Source organism: Tenrec ecaudatus, chromosome 4 (assembly GCF_050624435.1).
Source record: "Tenrec ecaudatus isolate mTenEca1 chromosome 4, mTenEca1.hap1, whole genome shotgun sequence".
Taxonomy (NCBI): domain Eukaryota; kingdom Metazoa; phylum Chordata; class Mammalia; order Afrosoricida; family Tenrecidae; genus Tenrec; species Tenrec ecaudatus.
In genome coordinates, this window is record NC_134533.1 from 61424332 (window position 1) to 61434571 (window position 10240).

The following is a 10240-nucleotide window of genomic DNA, read 5'->3' on the forward strand; positions in this document are numbered from 1 at the left end:
GGTTGGAAACTCCGAGTGGTTGATGGAAACTCTACAGGGGTCTTCCGCCACTCTCCAGTTGTCAGTCAGTTTCTTCCTTTGTGGGGGTGGATAGTCTTGCCTTTTGGGGCTCATCTTTTGGGGTCTTCCTGACTCTCCCTGAAATGCTTGATCAATTTAGAAACTGTTGGCTTAGATGGGGCAGCAGTCCCGTAAGCTTGGGTGTTTTGGGGAGATGTCCACTTGAGTTTTGTTAAGAATTTGATACTGGCCCGCCTCAAAGTTATTTTTTTCCATGGCACAAAAAGTATCTTTTTTAAAAAAAGCACCACCAGTCTAAAACAAGTGGATCCCTGCGGGGACTATCAGTGACTGCATGGGTTCATGTCTGTGCCGGGAAGGGGGCCTTTGTAGGGAAATCTTGTGACTTACCCTTGTACAAGCTGTGAGGCTTTAAACTTGTGAGGAGGAATGGAGGAAAATGTTCTACTCATTCTAAGGAACCCCTTCCTTAAGCGTCAGTGGACCACAGCACCTAAAACCCATGAACCTTCAGCTGGTCGTCCTTAGCCAGTTCCATCTCTAGAAGGAACTGGCCTCTGTGCTTGTGCTGGTCACCCTGGAGCTGAATCCCTTCTCCATGTTCTGGATGCTCAATCACAGTTCCATTGCAGGCAAACTTCTTCTTAAAGGCCTTCACTAGCTTCTGTTTGTCGTAGTCATCAGCGATCCTTGGACAGTGGTCAGGGTCTTCCTGCCAGTGCGCTGTTGAATTCTTATAGGATATAATCCTCGGTCCCCGCGGGAAGCAGGTCATCACCCTGACTGGCATCAGCTAAGGGGTCAAAAGACTGGAGCCTCTGGATAGCGGGCATACGATTCGATTCCTTTTCCTCACGGACTGAGGAAGGCGGCGGCAGGAGGAGGCGGGCAGCCGATAGCCAAGTACGAGGGTCCGGAGCAGCGAGCGGCAACTCGGTAACGCTGGTCTTTCATTCGTATAAGAACAATGGAAATTCTACAAAAAGTAACAATTAAAAAAGTTATTGTGCTGTATACACAACAGATTTAACATTTCCTCCCTTTCTACATATACACACCGTTCTTGGGTCACTTCTTGGTATGTGCACCTTCTACCAATACTCCACCATATGCTTAATGCAGAAGAAACAAAGGAGAAACCATGGGGTGCCCTCTCTCCTTCTCCTTCTCTGTCATTTTCAATACAGGGAATTAACACCCATAAACAAGGATGCGAGAGAAGTCTGGTCATTTGTGTTTCCTAAAATGCCATTACCTACTTTTCTGTATTAGAAGCAAATTCTCCATGGAACAGAAATTGAGGGTCAATCTTGCTTATGCAGTGGCAGACATAAAATGCTTACCTCTACTGCCTGAAGTCTTGCTAAACTACACCGCATGGGTCCACCAAAATTCTCTGTTCACACAGCATGGCGAATGGCACATGGGAATAGGGCAGCAACGGAGCCGCTATGCATCTACCTTTGTTTATACACATGCTCCTTTGTCCTGCAGGACTCCACTTACAAAATAAGCTCAAAGATCATATGATTAAGGATTTCACGCCTGTAACAACAAAACATTTTAACCAAGTACGGAGTGCTGACTAACTATGGGGCCCTATGTAAAGACAGGATGCCCAGGCAATTGGCTGGGCATAATAGGAAATGGGAATAGATGTGAATGCCCGCCAGTTTAGAGGAAGTGCAAACAATGAGTGCCTATGGAAAACGGCCTGCTGAGGGAAAAGAGGGAAAGCAAGGCACAGAAAGAGGGCCTTTGTTGGGACAGAACTCACACCTGATGTTGACTATAGTTCTGTAAGGCCCATATATGCTTCCTGTGTCCTGCGATTCACTGGAATCCTGTTGGACAACTAAGTGCCAACTCCACTCTTGAGTTACACTGTGACTTTGGACGAACTGAGTGAAGATCCCACCCACCCCCATTCCTGAGATACTCTGCTGCCATCTGTTGGAAAACTGTTATAATGACTATGTACATTAGTAACGGCCACAGTGAATGGTGTCTTATGGGCAATGCTCTCTCTAGCTGTGCAAATGGAGCTCAGCCCACCTGTCACCCACAGGATGCCCAAGGGGCAGAGGCACAAATGCTTTAAACTCACAGTCAGGTTAGCAGGCGTTGGAGTGGCTGGCCAAGGCATGATCCCTGAAATCTTGCCTCAGAGGCAAAAGTTGGGAACCAAAAGGTGTTACCCACTTTCCATCACCTTGTTCTTGGCAGCCCATGAAGATTGGAATGATGGTGAGAGCTTCGGCCACTTCCAGACTTCCACCAAGCTCAGTGAGTGGGAAGTCATTGTCATCCAGGAGTAGCTTGGATAAGGCAACAAAAAATTCATTTTTCTTTTGCTCCCTACCGAAATCAACTATTGTTTTGTGCTCACTGAAATACCTGAGCATCAGATTAAAGTGTTTTTTGTTAGTTGAAACAAAAAAAGGAAAACTGGCTATAAATGTAGTTTGTTTCAGAGTCAATCTGGCTATGGGATCCCGAGGGCAGGAAAGCAATAAAAAGACTCTCAAGACCCAGATATTGGAAACCTTTGTTCTCACTCACGATGGTCTTCATTAAAGACTCCACAAGGGGAGGGACCTGCCCAAGGTCACATGATCTGAGGAAACTGCAGCACTACAATTCTGTCAGCTCTCTTGGCTCCTGCCCCCCCCCCCCCCTGTCAGGCTTTCTTAATCCTCAAGAGGTTTCTGCTGCTTCTATTTTGTCCCTCTTTTCTCTCCTCTTCTTAAACTTTTATTCAGACTGCTAGAAATAAAAAACTCAGCAAGACTTTCCAAAAGATGATCAAATATTGTTAATTGCATTTGTATTTACATTGTATTTATCACTGATACATCTGTTATAGATTCTGACCTTATTAGTGACCCAAGAACACATCTCTTTTTTTAAATAAAGTACATTAAACTGTACTCTTAAAAGCAGAGCATTCCTTTATATATGAACAGAGACACAAAATGTTCTCCAAATGCAATCTAAAGTATAATGCTCTGAAAATCACCTGGTTTTCATTATAGTTAATTCTTGATATCCTAAAAATCTTATCATGCTGTTTAATTCTGTCAAATTTACTATTAATGCAATCATGTCAATATTTTACTCATATATTGTTTACTTCTCTCTATAATAATTCGTTCATGTTTTTCTCCATAATTTCAATAAAACATAGGAAATGTATAGTATGAATCTATATGTTTTTGTTTAGTGTCAGCAGGAAAAATTCTAAACTAATGAAATATTTTCTAGATTGCCCCCATTTTAAGATATACTGACATACTGTAAATGTACCCTTTTTAGTGTATAGTCTAGTCCTGTTCCTTTCTGTTGTATATAAAGTCACTATGGGTCAGAACCGACACGACACCTAACTACAGCAGCAACAGCAAAGTCCTATAAATTTGACAAATGCAAACTGTAATCACCCCTACAATCATAAATTCATCACTCTCCCAAAACCTTTCAGAGCTCAGTCACAGCTAAATAGATCTTCTTTTTGGGATCTGATCCAAAGGTCTTCACTTCCTCTCACTAGGCCACTCGGCTTTTCCCAGGAAGCTCTTGGGCTTCAGGCTGATGGGAATAGTAAGGTCACAGTGTTCATAGTCGAGAATTGGGCTGGTGCCAGATATATGAGGCCATTCACCCTGGCTCTCAAAAGAGTCATTTTATGGGATTCAGGGAAAGAAGAGAGACAAGTTGATAGAGCGCCATCAGAGTCTCTCCTGGGTTTGTCTGAGAGCCAGGGGCCATCTGCTTGGCTTGAGCCTCCTCAGGTCCACACACATACTCAACATACTCATTTATATAACACACATACACACACACACACACTGGTTGTTGTTGTTGTTAGGTGCCATCATTAGGTATTGAGCCCAGTCTGACCCTATGTACAAGAGAACTTCAAAAAGTTTGTGGAAATATTCCATTATTTTTTCATTCCATTTTCCCATGAGCTTTTTGAAGTCCTGTCATAGAACAGAAAGAATACTTCCTGGTCCTGTGCTATCCTCACAGTTGTGAGTGTACTTTGGCCTATTGTGTGGCCCCGGTGTCAATCCATCTCACTGAGGGTCTCCCTCGTTTGCACTGACCTCCTATTTGCCAAGCATGGCATCCTCCAGGGGTGGTTCTTTCCATGGAAAACGCTCCAAGTACCTGAGGTGAGATGAAGGCTCGTGATGATCACTTCTCTCAATCTGGCTTTCCTGCTTCCAAGAGAGATTTGATAGTTCATGGTATGCATACTCAACTTTCTTCACCAGCTCCATAATTAACTGTTGCCTCTTGCTCCATAATCCATGTGCAGGTACTGCATGAGTTGTTGAGTAGATTCTGACTCACAGAACCCCGATAGGAAAGAGTAGAACTGTTCCATAGGGTTTCCAAGGCTGTAATTTTTTATTTTAAAAAAATACATATAGCGAATTGGATGAAGGTTGACAGAGCAGACCATAAGTTTTCCATTCAACAGATCATATACATTTTGTTTCATTGAGTTGATTACAATCCCCACAATATCACTTATTTCTCTCCCTTTCTGTGTTTCCTGTTTCCATTCATACTTTCCTAACCCTTCTGAATTTTGTCCTTGGGTGAACATCACCCTTTGGATCTCAAATGGCTGATTACCCTAAGATGTTTGTGCACCACCTAGGTGAAGGTGCAGCGAAAGCGAGGAAAGCCCTCAACGAGATGGAGGGACACCATGGCTATACCAATGGGCACTGGCAGAGGAACAATGGCAAGGATGGCGCTGCGCCAACAGGGTTTCATTCTTTTGTGCACAGAGTTGCTTTGGGTAGGAACCGCTCATTCCCTCAAGGTGTCTGATTATGGCTAAGCGATTTTCATAACTTTGTACCCTGTATGTGCCACCACATTTATATCTCCATTTGCAGCAAAGGTAAATGGTACCTAACAACAGCAAGAGTGCTATTGTACCCCTTATAGACTTGTCTCTTCTTTGGTTGAAAATTGACCCATGAGGGTAAATTAATTTCTGAACTTGAAGGGTGACCACAGGGCATCATCTCAGGAGCTCTATCTGACCAGTTAGTCTGGTCTTTCTTTATGACCATATGGTCCACATTTTCCTCTCACTCTGTCTCACTGCCATTGAGTCAATGCCGACTCATAGTAACCCTATAGGACAGGTTAGACATGCCTCAGAGAGTTTCTGAGACTGTGACTCTATGGAAGTAGAAAGCCCTGCCTTTCTCCCATCAAGTGGCTGGCAGTTTTGAACTGCTGACCTTGTGGATTGCACCTCAACAAGGAACCAGTACAGGACCAAGGCTCCTCTGGGTCTAGAACCTTCTAATGTGATTCTATACAGAGATTTGAGTGATGGTACATCTGGTTTTTCTGCTCTCGGTGTTGTGGAGATTGATCCTTACGTGGTCCATTCGGTTCTTGATCTAACTGCTTCCAGGTGTCCTCAATTTTCATCCCGTTCTTTTCTGTGGACAGGAAGAGACCAATAGTTAGTTGTACCTCAGATGGTTGCTCAGGAGCTCTTGAGAGCCCACTCAATACTCACTAAAGAAAGAGGTAGAACATTGCCTTTATGAATTCTGTTTGCCAATTGACCTTTGTGCCCCCCTGATGATGGCCCTGAACTCCCAACCCCAGCAATTCATTCCCTCAAGGTGTCTGATTATGCCTAAGTAAGATTCATAACTTTGTATCGCGTATGCGCCACCACATTCATGGCCCCACTTGCAGCAAAGGTAAACAAATAAACATGTACAATTATTCTCTGTCACACCTATATGCATTTGTGGGTACACTCCCACTCTCCCTCTCTGACCTGTTCAGCCTAAGTATCTATGCATGCATCTACTCGGAGATCACTGCTCTTACTGTTGTGTCTACCACAGTATTTACTTCTATTGCCTTGAACTCTTGCTCTCCTCCTGGTATGTTCCCTTGAGCTTTAACCCCGGTTAAAATATGTCTTTGTGGACTTGGTTATGCCAATTGACCTTTTTGCCCTCTGCAAAGATGGTCCTGAACTTCCAGGCCCAGAAACATATTCCCTCGAGGTGTTTGATTTTGGCTAAGTAGTTCTCCTAACTTTGCGCTCAGTGTGCCCCAAGACTGTAATCTCTATGGGAGTCGAATGTGACATCTTTCTCACATAGAGCAGTTCGTGGGTTTAAATTGCTGATCTTTCAGTTAGCAGCCAGACACTTTGTCACTATGCCACCAGAGCTCCTAGGCAGAGTATACTTATCACACAGATTTGGATATCTTAAAATTTGCTATTTTGGTAAAATATAATTTTAAAAATATGAACCATTATTGCCATTTCAACATTTTGCACATATAATGCTGTGACACTGATCATGTTTATCATGTTATTTAACCACCACCACTATCCACTTCAAGAAATTTTAAGTCAGATTATTTCACTCCATTGTTCAAAACTCTCCAATGACATTATTTCATTCCAAGGCAAAGACAACCCTTTTACAGTGTGTTTATAAAGCCAGCCATGTGGTGGCATTAGTAGAGTTGGTGCGACCACTGAGGGAATTCATGGTGTCGAAAGCCCCACTGTCATAGGACCTCCTTCCATACCAGACCATAACATCTTTAGTAATGTTTATTATCAATTTTAATCATAGAACAGCTACTGCCATTCAGTTGATTCTAGCTCACAGCGATCCTATATAGAATTTCTCAGGCTGTAAACTGTTTTTTGAAATAATCAAAACCAAGTTTGTTTGTGAATTTTTTGCATTTGACGTATTCTTCAATGACATTCTTGACTTGAGAGACTTTGCCATACTCCTTAAAAAACTGCAACCAACCACTTTTGGGGGTTTTCCTTCTCTGTCAGTTTTGAAGAAGCCTGTCCACTCCCCTAGTTTCTTCTTCCCATCCACCTGTTAGGTAAACTGAGGCATGAAACGAGAAGAGATGGACCATACTCACCGAGGACTGATTAAAAAGCAGGCTTTATTGGGGACAAGCGGACGGGTTCAACAGCCCACAGTAAAGTGAAGCTGTGGAAGCCGCCCCAGGAGAGCACTTGAGGGTTTTTTTATACCCCCCCCTCCCCCCCGTTGAAGCTTCTGGAGAGTTGACGTAGGGTGCGGTTTTGCTCAGTGGGGCGTATGTGACTGTTTGGTCAAGGTCAGTCTGTTCTGGTTCTGGAAACAGTGATATAGGCTGTCTGTGCTTTTAGAGGGTGGAGCTGTTCGCAGAACTAGCCCGTTCCTGGGAAACTCAGTCTGGGGGAAGGGTGTCCATGCTTTTACCAGACATCCCTGACTCTGTCTGATAGGGAAAGGGGGCGATGATGAGGTTGTCCGTGATTACTTCCTGCTGTACGGGGTCATAGTGGGGAAGTTTATCAGACAGAATGCAGGGACTCTGGGCTTGGCACGGATGACAGGGGTTGGTATTGCTGACTCGTTGATGTAATAACAGCATTCTTCTTGGAGGTAACGGCAAGTGCCTCTTTCAGTGGTGATGAGGTTTAAGGCTTGTCGATTCTGTAAGGCAACTTGGGCGACAGAGGTTATTTGTTTTTGCAATGAAGCTAGGGATTCAGCAGAGGCATCTATGGCCAGTTGGAATTGCATGGCTAGCTTTTCCGTGGTTAGGACTGAATGTACCAGGGCCCCTCCGCTAAGTCCCAAGGCTACCGCTGAGGAGGTGAGCAATAGTCCTGTGACCAACGGAAGAAAAATGGCTCTAAGCACAAACAATTCCTTGGGACTAATCTTATCTTAACTAGGGCAGCTGTGTTTTCAGTTTACTCATTGCAGCTCGGAACTTGGGAAAACATAAAGACAGTGTCTTAAGAAAGTCACCAATACACTTTAGTTAAAACTCAGTGATTCTCTATAATCCCTCCTTTTTTATTTTATAGCTAACACTGAAGAGTTAAAAGGTAGCTTATGTGCTGAAGCTGTGGTTTCTCCAAAAAGCTGCAGGGTACAGAAGCAGAACATTTGGTTAAGCTGAACTTTATGCAAGGTTGGGATCATCCTGCCTTCTGTTCTTATTGCAAACCTAGAACAGTTTTACCCAGAACAATCGCAACTTCCTTACCACCTAGAACAATCTCAATTTCATTATCATTCAGAACAATTTCAACTTCTTTATCACCTTCTCCATCACATCATTACATTTTTGCATTTTTATCACATTCCTTATCTCTTTCATCACATCCCCATCACATTCCTTATCTTTCTTTACTGGTTTGGGGGCATACTCAGTTTTCTGACTCAGTTTGACTTGATCTTGCACAAACTTTAACTCCTTCCTTACTTCTGCTTGGGTCTGCCTAACAATTCCAGTTTTGTTTGCAATAAAAGTAACCTTAGGCCTAGCCAGTGGGTTTTTGAAATTGGAAACTGGGGGCGGTTAGGGTACACATTAGGTTTTTTTATAGGTTGGTTAGGACAGGCTCGTGGTGACTTGCCAATGTGGGTGTACTAATATCCCAAACTTCAGGAGACATTTCGGTTAGCAACTGGCTGATTGGGGGCGGGGATGAGGTTGTGGAGGTGGCCTGACTTAAAAGGGCGATAAAGGGGAGAATGTTGCTGGAGGAGATAGTAGCATGTAACTTGGTTAAAATATCCCTTTCCAGCAACAGAGCAGGGCATGAGGGAATAACTAAAAAGGAGTGAGAAAATGGGAGTTGATTAAATTGACAAAAGAGAGGTTCTGTCTTCTGCGGAGTGGAGGGGGACCGGTCTATTCCCATAACCGAGACCTGGGAAGGGGAATTAGGGCCTGAGTGAGAGGGCAAAATGGAGAAGGTAGCCCCTGTATCCACCAAGAAAGAGATGGATTTACCCACTACCTGGAGCACAACCCTGGGCTCGGTGAGGGTGACCAGAGTCGAGGAGTCAGGGCCACTTCAGTCGTCTGCCAATCCCAGGAGCTCAAGTACCGGAAGGTCTGGAAGATCCCGGGTCCCAGCTCCTCCGCATGGAGATGCCAAGGGCAGGGCCAAACCTGGGCAATCCGATTTTCAGTGACCCGACTGCTTACATTGGGGGAAAGGTTGGGTTGGAAGTCTGGGGTTAGGGCAGGAATTGGCCCAGAGGCCACATTTCCTGCACTTGAAGCAGGCACCTGGTGGTGTTTGCTGACCCCCCTTAGGGGGTCGCAGTGGTGGAGCCAAGCCACCTGCTGGCCTCAGGGCGGCCACCAAGGCATGGGTCTCGAGGCTAACCTTTTGCTGGAGTCTAGCCTGGCGGGCAGCCTCAGCCGTCTCCTCTCGAGCATTAAAAACTTTAAAAGCTATTTTTACCAGGTCTTGGATGGGAGTTTCAGGGCCGCCCTCAGCCTTTTTTCAGTTTTTTCTGATGTCGGGTGCTGATTTGGGAAATGAGATGGGAAGCTAGGACTGTGGCCCCATTTCGGGATCCTGGGTCTAGCCTGGTAAAACGAACCAGGACTTCCTGCAACCTGTTCAGGAAGAGAGCAGAGTTTTAATCTGTCTGTGGGGTAACTTCCCTGAGTTTATCAAAGTTAACCACCTTATTAGAAACTGCTTCCAATCCTTGGAGCAGATACCTGAGCATGCGGTTCCTGTGGGGAATGTTGGTACCCTGCCCTATTTGATAGTTCCAGTTGGGGTCCTCCCTGGGGATGACATGCTCTCCCAAGGGGACAGTATTGTCTATAACATGGTCCTAGTCGGCCTGTTGCCTGCCTGTGCCCATTACTCTGACACGTTCATCTGGGGTTAGTGTGGAAGCTAAAATGACCTGTACATCATGCTAGGTTAAATAAGGGTTAAGTGTTGAAATTCTTTTATAAAGTGGGAGGATATAGGCGAGGGCTCTGGCAGATGAGTGGGGGGAGGCTGCATGGGCGCTGGGGAATGCGGGGGTGGTTTTACAGCAGGAGACATAGCTGGAAGAGAATGATATGGGTGTGGAGGAGGTGCACTGAGGAGTTCGAGTGGCTCTTCCAGAGGGGACGTGGGGGGGGGGGCGGGTGTTGGTACTGGTTTAGGGATCTGTGCTAAGAGGATTTGGCAGGTGGAACAGTGGCTACAGAGCTCAGGGTGGGAACGCAAGTCCCAAAAAGCCTGCACATAGGGGATCTCAGAATTCTTACCAGTACGCAGGCAAAAATTGTCCAGGTCCTGAAGAACGGTGAAATCGAAAGTGCCAGTCGGGGACTAATGTGACTGGTTGTTTAATTTGTACTGAGGCCAAACGGTCTG

The 10240-nt window shown here is 45.0% G+C and overlaps 1 pseudogene; it reads right to left on the minus strand.

Annotated features, from left to right (window-relative positions):
* Positions 1-418: 418 nt before the first annotated feature.
* Positions 419-972, minus strand: LOC142446700 (eukaryotic translation initiation factor 1 pseudogene; annotated as a pseudogene).
* Positions 973-10240: the final 9268 nt, after the last annotated feature.